The sequence below is a fragment of the Fringilla coelebs genome (assembly GCF_963513975.1).
Source record: "Fringilla coelebs genome assembly, chromosome: 10".
NCBI lineage: Eukaryota > Metazoa > Chordata > Aves > Passeriformes > Fringillidae > Fringilla > Fringilla coelebs.
In genome coordinates this window covers 17,976,472-17,998,536 of record NC_140036.1, presented here as the reverse complement: position 1 = coordinate 17,998,536, position 22,065 = coordinate 17,976,472, and positions in this window count along the sequence as shown.

The window sequence follows — 22,065 nt, the reverse complement described above, 5'->3', positions numbered from 1 at the left end:
CATCCTTGGCATCGTGGAGCCTGGTGGGATGATTCACATAACGGGAGGGCTGCAGTGGATGGCTATAAACTCTTCAGAAGGGCCAGGTGAGGAAGGAGAGGTCATGGGTAGCCCTGTGTGTTAGGGAGTGGTTTGATTGTCTAGAGCTTAATGATGGTGATGATAGGGTTGGTGCTTATGGGTAAGAATCAGCCAGTGTGTGCCCAGGTGGCCAAGTAAGCTCATGGCACCTGGTTTGTACCATCAATAGTAGTACACCCAGCAGGACCAGGGTAGTGACTGTCCCCTGTGCTTGGGACTGGAGAAGCCACACCTCACGAGGCCTGTATCCAGTCCTGGACACCTCACTGCAAAAAACATTTAGAGGCTGGAGCAAGTCAGGAGAAGGGCAACAGGAGGGGGGAAGGTCTGGAGCACAAGTCCTGTGAGGAGCAGCTGAGGGAACTGGTGGTGGTCAGCCTGGAGAAAAGGAGGCTCAGAGGGGACTTCATCACTCTCTTCAACTCCCTGAATGGAGGCTGTAGCCAGGTAAGCATTAGCATCTTCTTCAAGGGATACAACCAGAAGAAATGGCTTCAAGCTGCACCAGAGAAGATTTAGATAAGATATTAGGAAACATTTCTTCACTGAAAGGGTTGTCAAGTACTATCCATGGCAGTGGTGGAGTCCACATCCCTGGAGGTATTTAGAAGTTTAGAGAAGTGTGCTTAGGGATGTGGTTTAGCAGAGGACTCAGCAGTGCTGGGTAGTGGTTGGACTTAATGATCTTAAAGATATTTTTCCCACCTAATAGTTTGTATGATTCTAAGGAGAACAAGATCCCATTGCAAAAATGTGGGGGAATGGAGCAGACCTTTTACTTGTCTCTAAAAAGTGTTAATATTTGCAATTTTTTAAAAAGCCCTTTTATCATGGCACAGAATTTGTGCACTTCTGTTTGTACAGCAGAACAGTTCATTTTCCCATAGGTAGGTGAGCTTTTTTACCCAATAGCCCACAGCTCAACTTCCAAAGCTCCTTAAAATTTGGCTTACAAGTACTGGTTCTTGAAGAACATTTATACTAAAAATACCCAGAAAGCTACATTTTGCAGACTTTCAAAATCATTCTGTTCTCTCTCAGACTCCAATGTAAATGGCCAAAGGTCTCAGCAAGTTGGTACTGAGCTATTTTGAACATCTGGCTGGTGGTTGCTTTCCATCAGTGTTCCTGGAGGAGCTGCTGGGTGGTGAGAACTTTAAAATATGGCCCTCAGCCCTCCAGATGCAACACGTGTTATTCAAGCTTGTGGAAGGGCTGTGAAAAGCTGGCAGTCACAGAGGAACAAAATCCAGTCATCTGCCTTTTGTCCTCATTGCTGAGGCTGGGGTGAGAGTAGAAAATTAGTAGGTGAGTAAGTGTTGTGCAGACGGGAGGAAACCAAACTCAGTGTTTGGGCCAGCATGAGGCAGGGCTGTGCAGTGGATGTGTCACTGGACCAGTGCTCTGAAGCCCCAGGTATTGACCTAATTTGTAACCTCTGGCAAGTCCCTTAACCCATTTTTGTTTCCTTTCCCACTTTTTTGCCTCAAGGTGTCTATTTAAATTTGCTGAAATTAAGATATCTCTTCCTATGAAAATAAGATATCTCTTCCTATGATGTTGACTTGATGATGATGTTGATGATGTTCCTATCTCTTCCTTTATGTTGACTACCAGGATGGGGCCCCAGTTTTACCTGTGTTTTTCCAGTGCTGCTCTTATTCATACAGACATAAAACTAGTAGAGAGCAATTGCACAAAATGTGAAACCCATCATATGAAATCTTCCAGACCAATTTGGGAATGGCTGTATTGGACCCACAGCAGTTAGGTGCATTACTGTTGTGTGTAATTGTGCTTTAATGGACTGCTTTAATGGTGGTTTTTACTGCTTTGAAGCCTCAGCAATACTTACAGCCTTAGTTTCACAAGCAACCTTTAAATTTGGTACAAGTATTTGCACATGCAAATCCCTGGGTGGTGTCTGCCTGCCCACATACTGCACTTATTTATGTTACATCTTGTAGCATTATTACAGAATCCCAGAGCTCTGGGCACAGAGCAGGGCTTGTGCAAGCACCTGTTTCCCTGATGCTACAGTGATGCCAGAGACAGCAGAGAGATGTAGGCAGGCTGGGGACACCAGAGCTCTCCCCACAACAGCAGGCTGAGGGTGAAGTCAGCACCGTGGTGAGTTATTGCCCACCCCTTTGAGTTGTTTGGTGGGACAATTTTTGAAGATTTATCCTCCCAAGGGAGAGGCAGAGCCCAAAGGTATTTTTGATTGAAATCATCACAAGGACCAGAGCTGACCAGGAGCTGGGTTGGCAATTTGGTACTTAATGAGAAAATGATATGGGGACAAGGGATCAGCTATGGAGGAGCTTGAAGCACAAGTGGCATGTGAGGAGCCCCCTTTGGGTAACTGACCCTGGCACTGCAAGGAGTTAAAGGAGGGGAGAAGGGAGCAGCTCCTCCCTCATAGTTCCACAGACGCACACCTGTACTGCTGTTTACCTGCAGGGAAAGGGCTGATGGCAACACAGAGATGTACACATTGGACTACTCAGCCTTTCTTATTCCTGCATGATATCTCAATGACTGTAATTAATGTGATTATGGATGCCATTCCTGCTTTGCAGGCCTCATGCCACTTTGGCTGAGTCCAGCCTTTCCACATGCAGCCCTGTCCTCCTAGGCAGTGGTGTCCCAAAATGAGACAGGACATGCCTTGCTCAAGGATCTCTGCATCCTTCCCACTACTGCAGACATCTCCCAGCAGTTATAACATCCCACCCTGCTCCCAGCCTGAACACACTGCCCCTCAGACCCTTGGCACCAAGTTGTGACTGTGGCAGACGAGACCTTTTGTCCTTCATTGCTGGCCTTTCTGAAATATCTTCCATACCTTTGCACTTGATGAGGGAATTCTCGACTTCTGAAAATCCTGCTTGTGCTCCTGCTTCCTGTCACTGGTTTCCCAAGCCAGTGCTGTAACTTCCCAATTATGCTGTGGAAGGATTGTTGTTGCAGCCCATCTGCACTATTAAAAAATCTGGTAAATGCTGAGATGAAAATATGAGCTGCTTTCTGTAGGATGGCTCTATAGTTTTGAAACTGCTGGAAAGTATGTGCGCATTGGGAGGAGCAAGAGAATGAAAAGCTGCTTGGATTTTATTGCTTTGATTTAAATAAAAATGGATTCTTTAAGAGCTGGAGGTTATTTGGAGCTTAAGAAGATTTTGCAATGTTCTACTCAAGCAGAACTGAAAGAGTAAACAAACAAATTACAGCAAAGCAACCAGAATGCAGGATAGGTAATCATGGGGCAAAGCAGGTCAGTATTAAAAAAAAAAAATCCATGCATAAATAAACATGTTTGAAAAGGGGAGCCTGAAAGCACAGTTAAGGTCACAATGTAGGACCAAGAAGAAAGCTCCTGTATTAGCACCCAAAGTTTTGATTACGTCTAATGGGAAAAAAAATTAACATTCTTTATGTCTCAATCTAAACTTTTCCAAAGCCTGTAGATGAAAATAAGAAATTTTGTTCAAAGGGTCATCTCAAATGCTATGTTGTACACAGCAGTGTGATTACAGTGAACAAGTATTAGGAGATCCTAAAACACGCTGACAGCCTCTAACATGCCTTATTGTGCTCCAGTGCTCCAGCTCGTATGGTACAGTCAGGGGACCACACACAGTTCACAACAGTCATAATGGAAAATTGTACAGGCTGGTCTAGCTAGGCATAATTGGATGGGCAAGAAATTGAGTTTTCCAGCTTTCAGAGTTGTTTACTTGACCTGTTTTAATTTTAGTCGAGATGGAATAATACGTTTCTCCAGGAAATAGCCAGGAGTTGTCACTTTTTAGCCTAATAAATCTCATCTTCAGGAGTGTCTCTAAGAAGTTCACATTTCTAATGGCAAAGAATGAGAACTCTTTTGACTCTATAGATTAAATCCAGAGTAGTTTTCAACGGCATTTACACTGAACCAATTGAACTGCTTGAAAGTTTTATAGGGACCAACACTGTTTTGTTTTTTTTTTCACAATATCACTTGACCTGCTCTCTCCTGTTCTGCCAGCCTGCAATTTACTTCTTCTGACATATCTTTAATGCAAGTCCTGTTGTGCCAGTGTCACCTTGAATTATGTTTATTTTGAAAGCTTGTGGACATCCCTGTTGGCCCCCCCAGGGAAAAGCACTTTTGGACTGACTGCTGAGAATTAGTATTGGACTGTGTTTACTTTGCTCCAAGTCCAGCAGCTCTTTGGGCTGAAATTTGAGAAGAAGCTACCAAGCCATTTTTAAAAATAAATGGGTCTTATGCCATGCAACTTTGTAGGCAAACATACCAGAGCCTGCAGAGCTCAGAGTTGTTATGCTTTTCTAGGCAAGTATCTGTTTATAAAACCATGTAATAAATAAGGAGGGTTTGCACCAGCACAGTGTCTTTTGGCTGGATTATTGTCATGGTGCATTGGATTCTGACAACACTCAGCTGGCCTGCATAGTTCAACCAAAAGTTTTTGCCACACCAGTTTTGGACTGATTGAAAAAAAGCCATAAAAAGGTGTGAAACTCAACATCCTGACATGTGAGCCATGGCCCATGAGAAGAACTGTCCCCAGAGGGCACCAGTGCTTTGGAGTGTTCCTCACAGCCAAAAAGATTCTTTGGCATCTTAGAATAGCACAGAATAAATCAGCCTTAGACTGTTCTCATTTACATCTCAGTCTGAATTCACTTATCCAGTACCCAAAATAAGGTATTTTTTTTTTACCTTTCCAGGTCTTGTCAATGTGACTCGAGGTTCCTTAAAGTCACTGTACCCTAGCACCATTTTCCCAGCAGCACTCTTGCAGTGAGGTTATTGGAGCTTCCAAGACTTTCAAACTTTTAATTTTTTTTTTCTTTTTGCAATGGTCATTTTAGCAGTACTTTTATTTATCAAAACATGGGACTGCAGCATAAAAGAAAGATCTCAGTTACTTAAAGCTTTGAATAAAATCACAGTTGGCATAAGCCAGGAAAATAAGCCATTTTAAGGCAAGATGAAAATATTTCTAGTAATTGAATCATGCTGGAATCTCCTCCCCACTCCACTCCCCTCTGTCTGAAGCACTCTTGTCCGTTTGGACCCTGGTGTGTTACCAGGACACTCTGGAAGAAACTTGTCTGGTCTTCCACACTGATTTGAGTTTCTCTGACTCAGTGGAAAATTTGCCTTGACTTCATGGCAGCTGGATCAAGCTTTCTGCAAGTAAATAAAGGATCCCATTTTCCAGGCTTTTGTATGGTGTCTCAGCACTGCAAAATCTGTTCAGGTTATTAAAAATAATTATGTCATCAAACTGATCTTTATTCCTTTATATTTTGGCTTGAAAAATAAAACAGAAAAAAAAAAAGCATAAACTCATTAAGCCCTAATCTAAAACAAAAGTTTGGAGCCAAATGTCCATGTTCAGTCTCTTCATTCTTTAAACAACAGTGTCCTATTAGACAGAGATAACACATAAGGGGTACAGATGACAAACAGCACATTCATAGGATCTGTATTCACTCTGAACAGAAGGGAAAAAGAAGTGTGTATTTACCAGTAATTAACATGTTAAATAGTGTTTGGTGAAATCCATAATATGATTAAAAAAATAAGAATTCCTGGATTACAGGGAAGAGCAATTACCTACATAAAAGCAACTGAAAAGTTGTCCAGAAGTATATAATAATAATAATAATAAAGATCCCCCTCCCCAGTGGGAAATGATTACACAGTAATCCATGCCACTTAGTCAAATATCAGAAAAGGATCCCATAGACCCATAATTAGCAATGTAACAAGCAGAGCCTTGAGAAAACAAGCTGGTCCTCAAGACAATAATCTTCATTGCTAGCACCCATCCAACAGCCTTCGACTCAAGGAGTGAAAGAGGCCGGCGAGATAATAAAGGGACCCAACAGAGCCAGCAGGAAAGTTCCTCATGTGCTACTTTGAGTGGCCTTCAAGGGGGTAAAAAGAGGAGAGGTAGGAAGGGGCAAAGCAGTCATGCCCTCCCCTGCCTAAAAAGAATGAAAAAGAATCCAAGTTGCTTCTGCAGAAGCTGCCTAGCGACACACAACTAATTACTACGACCGGTCCCCCTGTTTGCAGATCTTGTTATCAGTAAAAATAATAATAAAATGAGCCCTAGCAGTCTGGATATCTGCAATTACAGTGTGAATTGCATGAGAGGATTATATGAAGTGCTCTTGGCGTGGAGGGTGGGGGACCAAGGCGCTTCAACTTGAGAGCAGAAAGCAGCTGCTTTGGGGCTTTGCACCTGCTGCTCACCAGGCTGTTTTCACCTCTAGATGAAAACAGGCTTCTCTCTCCTCCTCTGTCTCCTTTCTTTTCACACAGCGCACAAATGTAAAAACAGAGAAGGATTTTTATTTGAAAAAGAAAAAAAAAAACCAGAAAAAGAAGAAGAAGAAAAAAAATTGACAGAAAGTGAAATTGTCTTCTTAAAGAAGTTTCTCTGAAGCAACATGAGGGGTGTCTTAGGGCAGCCAAGGGGAATCTGAAGATGGAGCGTGGGGCCAAAGAAACAGGCAAGCGGCTCCATTTTAATGCCGAGGCAGCAGACAGAGTGCGATCTGAGATTGGCAAAGTTTCAATGTAAATCCAGGGGGCAAGGGGGATGGGGCTGGGATGAGAAGAAAGGACTCTTTTACTGTTTCATGCTTCTAAGTCCTGCCGATCAGCATAAGCTCAGCTCGACATTCTGGGAATAGCAATGAGGCACACACAACAATCAAAACACCCTAAATCTGTTTGATGATTCAGACACTTCGTGCATCTGCACCGACAAAATGGGACTTCAATTAAATAACTTGCAGATTTCCACAGAGGGGGGAAAAAGTCGGGGGAACATGAGGATTTTTAATTAGTAACTCTGAATACAAGCCGTTTTTTTAATTAGGTGTTTGCACTACCACTTTATTCTTAAAGGGAGATTTGTAAGTGCGTGGGATTGTTGTGAAAGAAGATCCTGGACAGTTTGTTCCTAACATTTTGTTGCAACCTGCATTTGCTCCTAAACAGCTTTTCTTTAGCAAAGGAAACTCAGCTACAACTCCAAGCAAGTTGTTCAAATGAAGGCTGAGATTTTTTTGGAAGTTTTAAGTGTATACACACATCCCCAAATAGGTATAAGTGTATATCTAGTGCCCAGAGGAGGTTTCAAGGCCCTGCAAGAGTTTTTGTGTGTTACTGTGTTTCAGATTACTCTCTGTGACTAATCTATAAATTTATATTTGTATAGAATACATAACTGTACTCTAGGCATTATATACATAACTGTACAATACACAGGGTTTAAACTGATAGCAGAAGTTTGTCACAGAGTTGAATGAAATTCCCATATGACTTCACTGCTCTGCAGCCACCACTTTTAGAACAAACCACTAATGATTGCAAGCTTCAGAGTCTGAAAAATGATGGGTGAAATCCCAGACCCTTTGAAGTCATTGAGTGCTTTTCATTCACTATTGGGGTCAGGATTCATGCTCAAAATCTCTCGAGTGTGCGCTGGCGTGGCACAGTGATGTACAGGTCTCTCACATGCACCGTGAACCTGCAAAATCTGCTGTGAAAAGGCATCCTCCCTGTGGCAGGCTGGGTTTTTGGAGCCTTAGAAGACACATTTGATCTTTTTAGTAGACAAACCACTGAGGACACTAGAATGAGGACACTTCTGTGGTAATTTAAAAAATGTGGCCAAAGAGGAAACTGAGAAATTAACATATTTTTGCATCTTTATCTCTCAGTTCTTGGACATTTTTTGTTTTTTGAGAAAACATTTACAGTGATGTGGAAGAGATTAAAAGTTGGATTTCTCAATGCCCACCCAACCCTCCCCCTCCTTTTCCTGACGGGTACAGCAAGATCATATAAAGAGGGACCATGATCATTTATCCAAATGCAAACAAACCTAAGTATGAGGATTTACCACAGCCTGACTTTCTTTTTTTAAAAATTTATTTCATGTGTTAATACAAAGACTATTTAGCAGAAGTAGAATGCCAGGATTTGCATATGAATAGATACCTAAAGATCAACGAGATCAACTCATTAGGGCCTGAACATCTAAACATACGAAAGTCAAAGAGGCCAGAGCTCAAGAGCCCGGCTGCTGAGATTCCCAGTGACTAATCCAAGCAAAGCTGATAGTTTTAAACTTATTAGTATTTTTTCCTGCCTTAACAAAAAAAAAAAAAAAAATCCTTTACCTGAAATCAAAGCTCAGTCCAAGGAAAATAGCCTTGTGATTGTGTCTGGGACTTAATTTCTTCCTTTGCCACAAGCTTTCTCCATGGCACTGGGCAAGTCATTTCGGAAGGGATTCGCCTGACCCAGCAGTATCTATCTGGAAGGGAGGGAATTTAACCACCTCATCATCCGGGCTCCCTTCACAGTCAACGTAAAAAAAAGGCACTTTCCAAAGGGCTGTTCATTCTTGCTGTAGTGTCCCTCCTAAGACAGTGTCTAAATCTCTGGCTGCAGGTGCTTATCTCGTCCTCTTGCCTATGCCAAGAGTGTCTCAGAGTAGTTCAGACTGAAATGAGTATGGAGTCTGATGTGCCTCAGTTCATCATCTGTAAAATGGGATTAAGTGATTAATGCTACCTCTGTATCTCATGGGTGAGTTAGGAAGTGGAATATATTATAAACCACAAGATGTTCAGATATTAAAATAGTGAGAGTGATATGAGTGCCATAAAAAGATAAGGTCCTGATCCAGTATCTGTGGCAACCAAGGGAATCTCTCCTCTGGCCTTTTGTGGGTATTAGATCAATCAATCCCCAGTGACATTATCCATTCACTGCAGAGTAAGTGAAGGTATGGCCAGAATTTTTCCACCGGCAGAGAAGGGAGAGGGTATGGGAAAGCCCTGACCTTACTCTATGCTTGAATAGTAGGAAGAGGGAAAGCACAAACAGGCTTTCAAAGCTGCCTACAGGATTTGGACACATCAGCTTATTAATGTTAGCGGAAATTGGGCATCCACATCTCTGGAAATTTCAGCCTCTGCATTTACAACACAAAAAGAGCCCAACCACAGAGGAGATATTTCCCTAATCTTGGCACCACGGCAGATTTTTGTTTGCGCTTCCTTGGATTAGACCTTTAGCAAACGACAGCGCTCGGATGTTGCGGGAGGGACACATTTTCTCCTCACTCACTCCAAGGTGTAGCAGGCAGTGTCAGGGCAGCATATTCTCATGGCTAGACCCTGAGCCTGTCATTAAATCTGTCTTTTGACCTTGGGCAAGTCACTTAACCTCAGTTTCCTCTGACTGTAAAATGTAGATAAAATATTCCCTGCCTCACGGCAGTGTTGGGAAGATTAACAGTTAGACATTGTTCTGAGAACCTTGAATAAGAGCTGTGAGTGCATGCAGAGCACTGTTTCTATTGGATACTGCTTTCTCTTTCTACATTCAGAAGGGCTGACTTTTAAACTGGCAAGAAGCCCAGGCCCGTGACTAGTGGTGTGCCCCCTTTGAATGCACAATAACTACAGTTGCATGCACAAATTGGGTATCCGTGCATGGAAACTGGACACACAGTTGTTTACAGAACAGAAGAGTTTGTCTCTCATGTGCCCTTGGAAAACTCAAGGACTCCCTTTATTAAGTAGAAAAAGCAGTGCCACCACCCATGCAATATCAAACAGTTTCTAGGCAGCATTTTCAGCAGGTTAATAAGGTATAATATCATTCCCTCCAGAGACTGTAAGGTGGGCACTTTAAGTTGACCTGAGTTAAAATTTCACACTCGTTTTACAACTCTTGCAGACTGTCTTGGTTTAAAAGTGCCAAGCGAGACGTTTTGGGGAAGTTGAGAAGGGAAAAGATTTGCAGGTATTTTGTTTGATGTGTGTAAATCAGGGCTGAAATAAATGGCATAGGTGGAGTTTACCCAGAGATAAATGGGACTTGGCTGAGAAACTGGCACTCTTTATATATGAGCCCATAAACAAACCACAGTCAGGACAGCAGACACGTTGTGTGAAGCCTCAGGAGGGCTGCTTGGCCAGGCTTGGGCTCTGCTACCCTCACTGAGGAGCCCTGCTCTGTGCTGCTTTGGGTGGGGGTGTGCTGGAGAGCTGTGGGGATCCCAGCAGCAGCAGGCTGTGATGGGAGGAATGGAGGCTGTGTACTCCCTCTGTGCACAGTCTGATCTCCAAGCATTTTCTAAAATCAGAAGTCCAAGAAGAAAACAAAATAAATGTCATTAATAATGTGAAGGTGAGAGGAGAAGAAAGAGGGAGTGAGGGCAGAGAGCCACTGGCCAGGGCAGCATTATTTTTTCTCACTCACAGAACTCCTTTTGCTACAAAAGCTAAACCTTCAAGCAGGAATATCTCACACCTCTGTATTCTCTGCTTTCATTCTGGCTGTCCCTGGAGGTATCTAGAAGAGATGGCAGCAAGGTTTTGCAAAGCTTTCCCATGCCATACAGCTTCAGGCACAACTTGCTCCAAGAGCAACCCACTCACAGGCACCTTCCCCTGCCCCAGGCCCGGTCTGTGCCGTGGCCCTGCTAGCAGCAGGACTCAATGTTCCTCTCACACCTCAGCACACTGAAAGGAGACGATATTCTGGGATGGCATCAGGCCTTGTTGCCTTATTTATGGCGAAGGAGCCGGCTGCATAGGCCTCTCTTCAGGGTGGGTGAGCAGCATCAGCTTAGGATGTCCCCATCACTACAGCTTATCTGCTTTAAGCAGTAATACACTAATTTACTACTGTGGTAGGAATGATTGAAATCTTTAGACATAATGGAGGAAGTTTAATAGGGTCTACTGAGAAACCCAGGTGTTTAGATCAGCTTAAAAATAATAACCTTCTCCCCTGCTGAGCTCTTTCTTTTCACAATAAGCTCAGCTTTTATTCTTAACCATAAAGACTACCTCAGACAGGAAATTATTCACGTGATTGGTCTTTACAAGTAGCGGAGGGTTTAAACTCGGGGCTGGAGAGGTCATTAGTGGACAGCCATGTGATTAACCTTTGCTTGCCCGTTTCTTTTCACACTTTGTTAACAGCTCCCATTATTGCCCTTCTGTGTCTCAAGGAAGTAGTTTATTGACAGTATTAAAAATACATAGCTACAAATTCCAAAGAGCCTATCCTTGAGTAAAACCTCCAGTAATTTCTAACCAGATTATACACATTGGGCAGAGCCCCTCAATTTCTGGCCAAAGTGTATCCAGAAATAAATTTACCCATTAACACAAGATCTGAGTTAACACATTTGTTTTACCCTGGCAGGACCTATTCCTGGGCTTGTCTCAGAAAGTTTTATACAGAAAAAAAGATCTAAGGTTTAGTTACACAGTGCCATAGTGCCATTAGCACTTGTCTTAATGTATCACAGCTTAATAGGAGTCAAACCATACACTGAGCATCTTTGAGCAGAAATGGGAATCCAAAGGACTTTGAAACCTTGATCAAAATGATGAGGTCTTCCAGAGCTGTGGTTTGATTTTGAGATGATCCATCTGCAATTTTACTTGTTTTCAAACCAAAGGAGCAGCCTCGAGTTTCTGTTCTGGCCCATGCTGGCCATGCCTGGGAGCTCTCAGTGCAGAGTGTGACACACACACCCAGAGGGGCTTGTGCACTGGGGGATCTCTTCCCACAGCCAAAGAAACCAAATATAACCAACACCGAGGCAAAAGCAAAATATCATGAAAGAGGAACATAATTTCTGTGAATATAACGCTGAGCAGCGGCAGTTTTGCACCAGTCTGGACTTTGGGCGTGTCTTGCATAAAATTAATAGTGAAGATGGCAACAACAAAATACTGCAGCAAAGGCTGGGGGCAGGGGAGAAGGGTGCCTCTTTTACTTATTTATTTTGCATTGTTGTTGCAGGGTAAGTTCAAGAGGGAGGTGAAAGGGGGGAGGTGTTCAATGGGGGCTTTTCCAAAGCAAAGGGGTCTTTTGGACAGAAAGAGAGTGTCAAGGCATTTTGACAGAAAGTGGCTGAATGTGTCTTTTCTAGTTAACTTCTGTGAACTGCTGGGCATTTCTGCACACAAAGGGGCACTTTCTTGGCAGCTGAGGAGCAAGGGCAGAAGTCAGAGAGGGCAAAAGAGGAAGAAAAAGGAGAACATCAGTTTATGAACACAAAACTTACAGTAGAATTTCTTTTTTAAGTGGAACATGTACAGTGAAGAAAGCCTCTGGGCAGGCATAACTTCCTCAGCTGGCATTTATTTGGCAGAAAACCCAGTCCTCAGTGAATTTCACTGCGCTTCAGGAAGCATCCACCCACAACATCACTCAGCCTGCACTCAGCCCAGCAGGGTGCTGAGCCCCTTCAGCTCCTCCTGAAGTGGCTCAGTGTTGTGGTGCTCAGCACCTTGCAGGGATGAGGCTGGAGCTCAGGATGGCTGTGAAGCATGGAGAAGAAAATTCTGAGATGTGTCAGTGATCCTGGAGGCAGCTCTGGTGCCAGTGGCCCTGGTGTATATGTAATTTCTGACATCTAGACTAGATAATCTAATGGTGGCTCAGATAGCTCTGCACTACATTACATGTTAGGTATGTCCTAAGAATTCAGCACTTCTCCCTCAGTTATTCTATTTAGACTTTGGGGTTTTAAATTGAGTGGGGAAATTAAAGTACTCGACAGAAGTGAAAACAAAGGACATCTTCAGGGATTATGAAAGCTTCCATAAAGATAAACAACAAAGAAAGCTTTTTTTTTTTGTTTTGTTTTATCTACATCTGATTATTTCTTAAGCTATAACCCAAGCCAGACTTGGCCTTACTTTATGATAGTTTAACATCAGAAGTGAGACAAGATTTGGAACTCACTATGAAAGAATTACAAGAAAATCTATTCCAAGGGAAAGGTGAGATCAATCAGAATGGTTTGTGCAGGTCTGTAGAAACACCTGAGAGGAGCAGTAAGGAATTAAAAAGCTGCACAAAAGCAGCAATGATAGGAACATTTGAAACAGGAACCTCAGCAACAGCTTGTAATTGCAGAGTACATAATTTTATTTATTCAGAGGGGAAAGGTCAAAGTAAGGTCCCAAGGCAATGGCAGCTTGAAGTTTAGTTGGATCCACAGGCCCTTCTGGAATTGACCATTTATGTCTAAACTGGTCAAAAAGTACTTTTGTAAGTCACAACTCTATTTTGTGTTTTTGCTTTCCTATCAGAAGTAAGAGCTCCAGTTTAAGCAAACTTACTTAACCTACAGTACTCTTTAAGAGCAAACAGGACTAGAGGCACAAGAGGCAGATAAGGACTCATTAGGATGATTGTGCTTTTGAACTATGTATTAGAAAGATGTATCAGTTCAGCTGCATAAAAGCATTTTATGAACAATATACCAGAGGTGTTAGTGATATTTTAACAGCAAAGAGCCTCAAACCAACATTTTTGTCATTAACCTGTACCTGGTTACAAACCTCTAATTAAAGCTGTGTCAGAGCTTCTATATGTTTTTAGCTTTCAGGAGTTTATCTTGAGTCTTGATTTTAAAAATTACCTGCTGGCTAAAATTTGTCATACAAGGACTTACATAGGAACATGTCTTAAATAATAATAATAAAACCCCACTTTGACAGCTTTATAAGTTATTACTGTGTTTCAAAAAAGAAATCTGTCAGTGCAGGTTTTCTTAGGACCCCCTGGAAATGGTGCTGTCTGTTAAACAGCAGTCACTGACACTTGGGGATTGTTACTAAGTATTGGGAGTGAAGCCAGGTACCTCAGCTGAGGCGTATTTCCAAAAGAAGTTATTGCAGGTGTGTTTTATTAACTCACCACCCTGTGTATTTCTTCTGCATTTTAGGTCAGAAACTTCAAGGGCTGAGTGGCCCTGGTCTACTTATATTTTATTCTGACTGTAACACAAAGGCAGGGTCACACTTGGACTAGGCCTTGTGCCTTTGTTTTGTGCAAAAGGTTTTGTTGGTTGGTGGTTTTGGGGGGCTGGGTTTGTTGTTTTTTAGGGTTTTTTTTACAGCACTAAAACCTGAAACTTGGCTGAACTTGAGATTCTTGAGAGCTCTCAGCTGGAGTTGTTCTGTGCACTGCTCCTTCTCCTTCCACAGGGGAGGTGTCAAGGTAGGAATATGGGTTCTGCTTTCAAGGTAGGGATACAGTCTGTACTTCTTTGTCCCAGTGCTGTACCAAAGTCATCTTGAATTTGATCTGACTGAGAACACATGTTGCAGCCTTATTTTTGCCTTTCCTTCTCCTGTGCTGGGTGCCAGTCACCCTCTGGCCATGAGTTCATAGTAAAGTGAGAATTCACTGTGCTCTGGACATAGCTCTCATATATGGTGGATGCAGCACTCTCTGATATATGTGGCAGGACTGTCTTCTGTGGTAACTCCTGGCTGTCCTCTTTCCTTGGATGAGCCCAGAGACCTCACTGGGAACTGAGTGTATTGTGGGGAAGCCTTGAGGATGATGTGAGTGAATGGATTTGGCACTAGGTGAGACAAACAAATGGATTTTTTAGTCCCACAGTTGTTTTTGCCTTTAAACTCCTGCTCTTCAAATACTTTTTACCCTCCTCCTCCATGCAGCTATCACTGCTCCCTTAGGAAGGAGACATGCTTGGCTAATGGCAACAGAGGTTGGTTGCTCACCATCTTCCTGAGACTTAGCATGACCACCCTGATGGCAGCAAAACCTTTGATTCTGAATCCTGAGGCTGCTGGTTGTTCCTGACAGGCTTGGCATTCACTTGGTTGTTTTTCCCATACTGTCACAGTCAGAAATCAGCAGGGGAGTCAGTTACTGGCAATATTCACTTTTTGAGCCTGGTTTGGTTTCTTTTGTAGACTGGACATGTCTAGGCAAGTGTAAAGGCTGTTCTTTTTCCTCATGTTGGGTAATGTGACCTCGGACCTAGTCTGAGCAGGGTTTTCCAAGTGTTCTAAGATTTTAGGGAAGGGAAAGGTCTTTTCAGGCTGCTTTTCAGACTGATTTTCAGGGCGCTCCTTGGAGTTTTAAATACCAAGAGACCTCATTTAATACCTTAGCAGTAGCTCACTGCTGTACAAATCTGACCAGAGCCACCACAAAAACAGTTTGTGGCTTTTCTGCCACAACTTTGTGACTAAGCTTTCCCGTTGTAGTGTTGGTTTTGGTGCTTTTTATCATTTTTCAGTTGTTTTCTGATTACACCTGTTATGATTTGGAAGGGTGACTCAGGCAGGGAGTCTCCAAGCTGGGATCTGAGCTTTGCCACACGCTTGTGGGAGAGAGGATTTCTCTTCAGCCACCTGTGTCTCCCTTATTCTGAGTGTAAAAGTGGACTGACACTTCTTAGCTCTTCATCATTTAACTGAAAGCTTTTAGAAGGATAACCTTCTGACTGCTTTGGTGGGGTGGCTTGCTTGTTTGGTTGGGTTTTTTGACTGATAGCTCCAGTTTTTGCTATAATGCCAACATTAAGTAATGAGAAATTAATAAAACAACACTTCTTCCCACCCTGGTGTGGTACACTACACCACAGTGCCAAGTATTTTTTGATGAGAAGAGCTAAAGAAACCCCTACACTTCTGCATGGGGAATGGCTACAATGGAGGCAGGAAAGACAAGATGAAATTGTTTTTACAGTCTTTTATTTTGAAATTCCAAGCTGAATGGCTTGCATGGACTTGCTAGCCAAGGGGAGAAGAGGTGCCAGTGAAGTTTTAACATCACAGTGTTAACACAATTTTAGTCCTTTCCTTTTCTCTCTATCCATTTTTGTGTCCTGGAAGTCACATTTACAAATGTTTTTTGTGGCATCACTGTCTGATGCTTACATGAGAACTTTGCCTGTTTGTATCTAACATTGAATATTACTTGAATTTTTAAATATTTTCATAAAAAACCAGCTGAGTAGGCCCTCTGTGTTTCATCCTGGGTAGCACATTCCTGGGGTTCAATGGGGCATCTCCTCTCCAAGCACTGCCTACACCAACTGGCACTGCCAGAGGCTTGGCTGCCTTTTCCACAGTGCTTTCTCAGGGTGCCTGGTACTCAGACTGCCAGCACAAAAGCTGATTAAGACCAGCTTGATGCTCAGGTATACTGAGAACTGAACCACAAGCAGATACCATCAAAACACATTTCACTTGTGACCTTTCACAGCCAATGAATTGGAGGGATTTTCCTTTGCTGTGGATCAAATTTAAAACTACTTCCCAGGAGTGAAAGGTCATCTCGTGGAGTCATGATATCCAGTTAAATACAGCTAAATAGAACTCGTTAGCATCACAATGAATGGAGTTATATATTACCTGCTCTGGAGGATGACTGGGGTGGGTGGGGTAGATCCCTCATCACCCTTAATAAACCAGCACAATAGCAGAGAAAAAGCACAAAGAGCAGAATTTGACTAAATCTGCCCTTTAAATCTGTTTCTTCTGGCCAGCAATATGAGTGGTCAGAAAAACATGGGAAATGTCACATAAAGGATGTATTCTCCTCTTGCCATGTTTGCATTCACGGCAGCTACAATTCCATCCAAGTGAGAATATACTCTGTACCAGCTCCCAGCAGGGCTTTGATCTGCAGATACAGCCTGCTCTGAGGAAAAAGGAAATCCAGTGATCTTGTGGCTGAAATTAGATTCCCACAGAGGGGCAAGCTGCCCTTCTAGACACTATCTGATTGGCAGAAGGACTTCATATATAAGTGGATCCATGACATCTTTTATCCTGCCAAGCCAAGAAATACTTCTGGGGAGTATTCCTTGCTCTCCAGCCCTTTCCTAATGGTTGTTATTTCAGTCCTGCTGTTTCTGGTCATACTTCATGAGGACTGTTTTTCTGAGTGTAAAGCTGCATGGCTTTTTCCTCAGCACTGGCAGCAGGTCAGGGGTGTGAAACGAGCGCAGGAGGCTTTGGGATCTTTGGTGAAGAGGCCGTCTCAGATCAGGGGAGGATCCACACACAAAACTTGGTGTCATCATCCTGTGAAGTGAATAGCTCATAGTCAATCATTTACCTTGGTGATCTGGCTTTTTCTTTTCTGTCTCCCCTACTTAGCATTCTTGGGTCTTTGTATTCCACTTCTCTATTTTCTGGGGGAGGGAAGGATAGATGAGATCAAAGTGAAGGATCAACTTCTTTGTTTATAATAAATAAAGGACTGTTTGAATTCTCTCAACCTTTTTTACAAGTGGCTTCTTTACCTATATGTATTGCTTTGACTTTTCTATACTTATTCAAGGCTTAATGTTCATAACAGCCAAGCAAGTTACTGCCATTAGGAGTCAGAGCAGGGCATCTATAGAGGTTCTTTTGCTGCTTAGTTCTTAAGGGGTCATGGGGATCTCTGCTCTAATGTCCAGTAAAATTGACTGTTGGGACTGCTGCACTCAAAAGCACTCACCTCAGTTAGCAAATTGCTGAGGACAGGCAGGGATGTGCGGGCTTTGAGCCATGATGGATGAACTGTCACTTCGCTGTTGTAGGTGGTGTTGGATTTCTTCTCTGGCTGGTTAAAGCAGAGCCAAACTGCAGCAACTGTTAGAGAAATAAATCAGCTTTTGCATGTCTGGTGGCTACAGTGCCCTGTACCCAATCTGCCCCTGCCCCTGCAGCCTCTCAGCATCAGGGTCAGCAATCTGCTGCAATTCAAGAACCAAGGAAGATCAAAGCCAATTTTTTTCCCCAAGTCCTCTGAGTGTGTCAGTAAGTTGGTGAATTTTGGTCCCTGATGAAACTACTGGAGAGGCCATGGGTGTGATCTGGCACATAGCAGTGCCTCTGATGGGGCTTCAGGCACTGTGGCTGCATTTGAAGCACCAGAGCAAAACCATGCAGTTCCCAAGCCATTGAGTGGAGAAAAATTGGGGATCCTTACCCCCTTCCAAGGGAAACTCTTTTTAATATCTTGCCTCAAGGATGATATACCAGTCATACCTGCCACCAGTGTGTTCTTCCAGCTGAAGGCAAGCATGTAAGGGAAGAAATAATACAGAAAGGGGATCAGTAATGAGGCTTTACATTTATTCACACTAAACCAGGGATTAGCTACGATGGGTGTAAATTATTTTGTTAATGGACTCAAATAAACCAAAAGTCAGTGCTATCAGTGTCCCTCTCTTAGCATTTCCAGTGATTGACTGAGGGAATCTTGATGGAGGATGTTCCTGGGAGTAGTCTGGAATATTTACTCTTTTTTTTTTCTTTTTTTTTCTTTTTTTTTTAAAAATAAGGCTGGAATTTTAATGACTTCCAATAAACTTGCCATCCATGTACTGGAAATACCTCAAAATTTCCACCCCTGCCTAAGGCAAGCCTCACTGGAGTTAGGCCGTGCTGATTTACACCAGCTGAGGTGCCTGATTTTATTTTATTTTTATAGGATTTTTTTTGTCCTTGGTTATAAAACTTTTACTAGCTGGAAGAGATCACATTCCATTCGGGAGCTCACTTTATGTCCTTCAGATAGGAAATCATCACCATGGTGCAGACAAGTTTCAGCATTTCAGCATTGAGAAAGGGGGGAGCAGGGAAGGGGAGCAGATTTAGCTTCCAAACTGAAGTGCTTCACAGAGATGGGGAAATGCCTCCAGCAAAAGCAGGCAGAGGGAGCCTGTTCTGTAGAGAACATCTGGAAATGGAGACCTGCATATTCCTTTTCTTCATGCTCCCAGAGCTGCAGGGCAGTTGTGTCCCAGAAGGTGACTCCTGCTCTGACTCTGAGCCCTCCCCATCCTCTGCAGCCTCCTCCTTTCCCACAGGATTACCCTGATGACCAGGGGCATTTCCCAGGCTAAGGCTGCCTGAACACGTAACACGATCCTGGGATCTGTCATCCTCTGTTGGGTAATCAGCCACTTCTCTCTACCCCTATTTTTTAATGAGGAAATAATCCTTTTTCTCCTGCTTTTAATGCAATATGTCTTTTTGAATGTATGGAAGGGCTGTGTACTTCTGAGCCACTGCTGAGTGATTCTATCAGTTGGGTTTATCTTAGAATTATTCTGTGCTTTCGTGGTTTCTAAGGCAACCACACTTTTTGAATGAACTGTGGAGTAAATGAAGGTATCCAAAAAATGTGACAGACAGATCAACCTACATGATGTGCCTCTGATAATACTGAGTTACCTGCATTTAGCAGTTCAACTCTTTAAACATTTCAGGCTAAATAGTATCTTGAGCTCTTCCAGAACCTGATTTATATCAGCTACAAATCTGATTCTTGTTGATATGGGACATGGTGCTTGGTATGGCCCGGCAGGTAAGGACTGTGAAAGGCAAAGGTGGTCCCTAAAGACTTCAGTAGGTTCTGGCAGTTTTCATTTGAAAAGAATGAATTTGAAAACTACTAAGAATGTTATCATGAGCACTGGTCTATGTGTGATTAAGGGATGACAGTGTTTCTTTCTGTTTTCTAAATATTTAAACTCATTGGGAATCAAGGTACTGGAATTCTGAACTTTCCAGTCTCCTTTTCTCTAAGGGTTTATTTTCTCTGTAGAAATGGGACTGTGTCATTTAAAGGAAAGTGATTTTTCCAGTGCAGATCAGGTCAGAAATGCAGAAATCAATCTTATTTACCCTGAGGACAGTAACACCACTAACAAAACTGCAAGTAATGCAGCAGAAAGAGGATTTTCCCTATATCTGCTAACATATGAACATGAAATAGCAACCTGCAAGCTTGGAGAGGGATGGCTCCTGTTGTCAAGGTGCAGCTCCAGTCTCCTCACTTGTACCCAGCCTTTTCTCTTGCAGAATTTACTTAGTGCTTGGAAGGCTGGATGGTGTGGGGGGTTCCAAATGAGTGCTCTGAGAGCTCTGCCCATTGCACACGTCAGTCGTGTACAGCTGGAGGGACTGCTTGACAGCTTCAAGGATGACTGATAGGAAAGGGATTGAGTGAAATATGATGGCTTTCATTTTTCTTTCATTTTTTTTCCCCCAGAGCCTCTCATTGGCCTTGTGTGGGTATTTTTATATTTCCATATTAGTCCAAGCCTGAACCATGTGTGTTTTCTTTCAGACCAAATAGTTAAATGAGTCTTTTTATAATGCCAGATCTACAGTACAACAATGCAGCATAATATGTACTTTCAACTGTTGTGCACACCTCTTTGGCAAGGAAAACTTCTGATGCAGGCTTTTATCTTGCTTCATTTTTATGTGGTTCAGCCCTGGTACTTTTAGATTCCTGCCCCTCCCCCCAAAAAATAAAATATTTGTTTAATAGATTTTGCACTGCTCTTGCATTTCCATTTTTAGCACATGCAGATGTGCTCTCTCTGATGGAACCTTTCATTTTGCTAAATGGGGAGAAGGATTTTGCACACACCAACTGAGCTGCAATTAGGATTATTACAAGAAATAGATCCAGGGAAGGTTCCTGGGTAGCTTGGTCTGAGGTTTCTCAGCAACAGACAGAGGAGATAAATTTGAAGATATTTCCGTAATAATATTCACTTTTTCTTAGATATAATCTCTTGTTGGGTCTCGGCTTCCCCCAAGCCTCCCTGAGCAGCCCAAGTTCTCTTCTCAGGAGAGTAGACAGGTGTAACTGTAGGGATCCAATGAGCCTTCTGTTGATGCCATGAGAACAGGACTCTTCAACAATGGGCTTGAGACATTCAGCAACTCTCCTCAGAGCAGTTCTGCCTTTGATTTCAGCTCTGTTCTTGATTTTGGCTAAACAAAAATTGAGGCTATGCCCACCAAAGCTCTGGCATTTCAGCTATCTTTATTCTGCCTTTGCCACTGAGTTAAAACAGAGAAAAGCAATTCATTTTCCAAACCCAAGCATTCATTTTCCTTAATCTGAAGTCAACAGCAATTTGTGAACATATTCTGTGACATCCTTGCAGGGTTTTCACAAAAAGCTGGGTAACTTGCTGAGTGAGCCAGTCTGCAAAATTGCAGCAATTTTGTGAGGCACCAACATGGCAACAGTCGCTGGGTGAATGCAGCTCAGCACCTCCAGTTGATGTCATTTTCAGGTGCCCAAAATACCCCAGTCTCACAAATGGAGGTGTAGAGAGTGATCTGCTGAATTCTGTCAGGCAGCTGCGACAGGGACAGTGGGCTTGGACCTCATGTCTGCCCCAGCAGAGCCTGGATGTGCCAGGGAGCTGGGGCAGTTCCATTAGGGCATTAACTCCAGACCATCAGTGCTGCCCCTCACACAGGCTGTGGAAGCAATCCTTATAAGAGGGCAGGAAGGAATCCCTTTAACTCCTAGAACTTGAGGGAAAACATTTTTATGTGGGTTATTTTAAAAGCCTCCAACCTGTTTTTCTAAGGGAGCAGTCACCAGCTTTCCTAAAATGTTTGGACAGCCTAAGGACTAAAAGGTCTGAAGAGCTTCTCTCTGCCAAGCAAACTCAGGAGACAGCATTTCTTTATGCAAGTTTAACAGTGGGTGGTAAACATGGAAAAATGTCTCTGCCCTGACATTGCAACGTGACACATCATGTACCGCTTGTCAGGAAACAATGTCTGGGTTATGTTTGCTGCCAGGTGTTACTGCAGCAGGAACACCTGACATGGGATGTCTTTTTTTCAGGCAGTTACTGGGTGGGGTTATCCACACCACTGCAGGTATTTGGGGATTAGCTGCACATCATTCTGCAGAACTGGGAGCATCACTTAGCAGAAACTCAAACAGTGACTGCTGTGTGCAGCACATGCTGCTGGGGCTTTCTTTGAGGAAATCACGTGAGCTACTCCAAATGTCCCCTGAACCTCTCTGACTTCTCTAGAAATGAAGTAGATCCTCTCAGAGACAGTTAGGAAACTGAGTTAGCTCAGCATCTTCTTATAAAGCAGGGTAATTTCTGAATTTAAAGCTCAGGATTTCTGTTGACTGAGATAGTTGAGAGGGGAATTGATAGCAGCATGGTCTTCACATCCTGTTTTCGTTTTGGAAATCAATGTAATACCCCCCACACCACCCATATGTGCAGGACTAGGACTATAACAAAGAGATTTGCACCACTAGAAATAATTTCCCTTTAGCTGATATGTTACTGTATTGACATA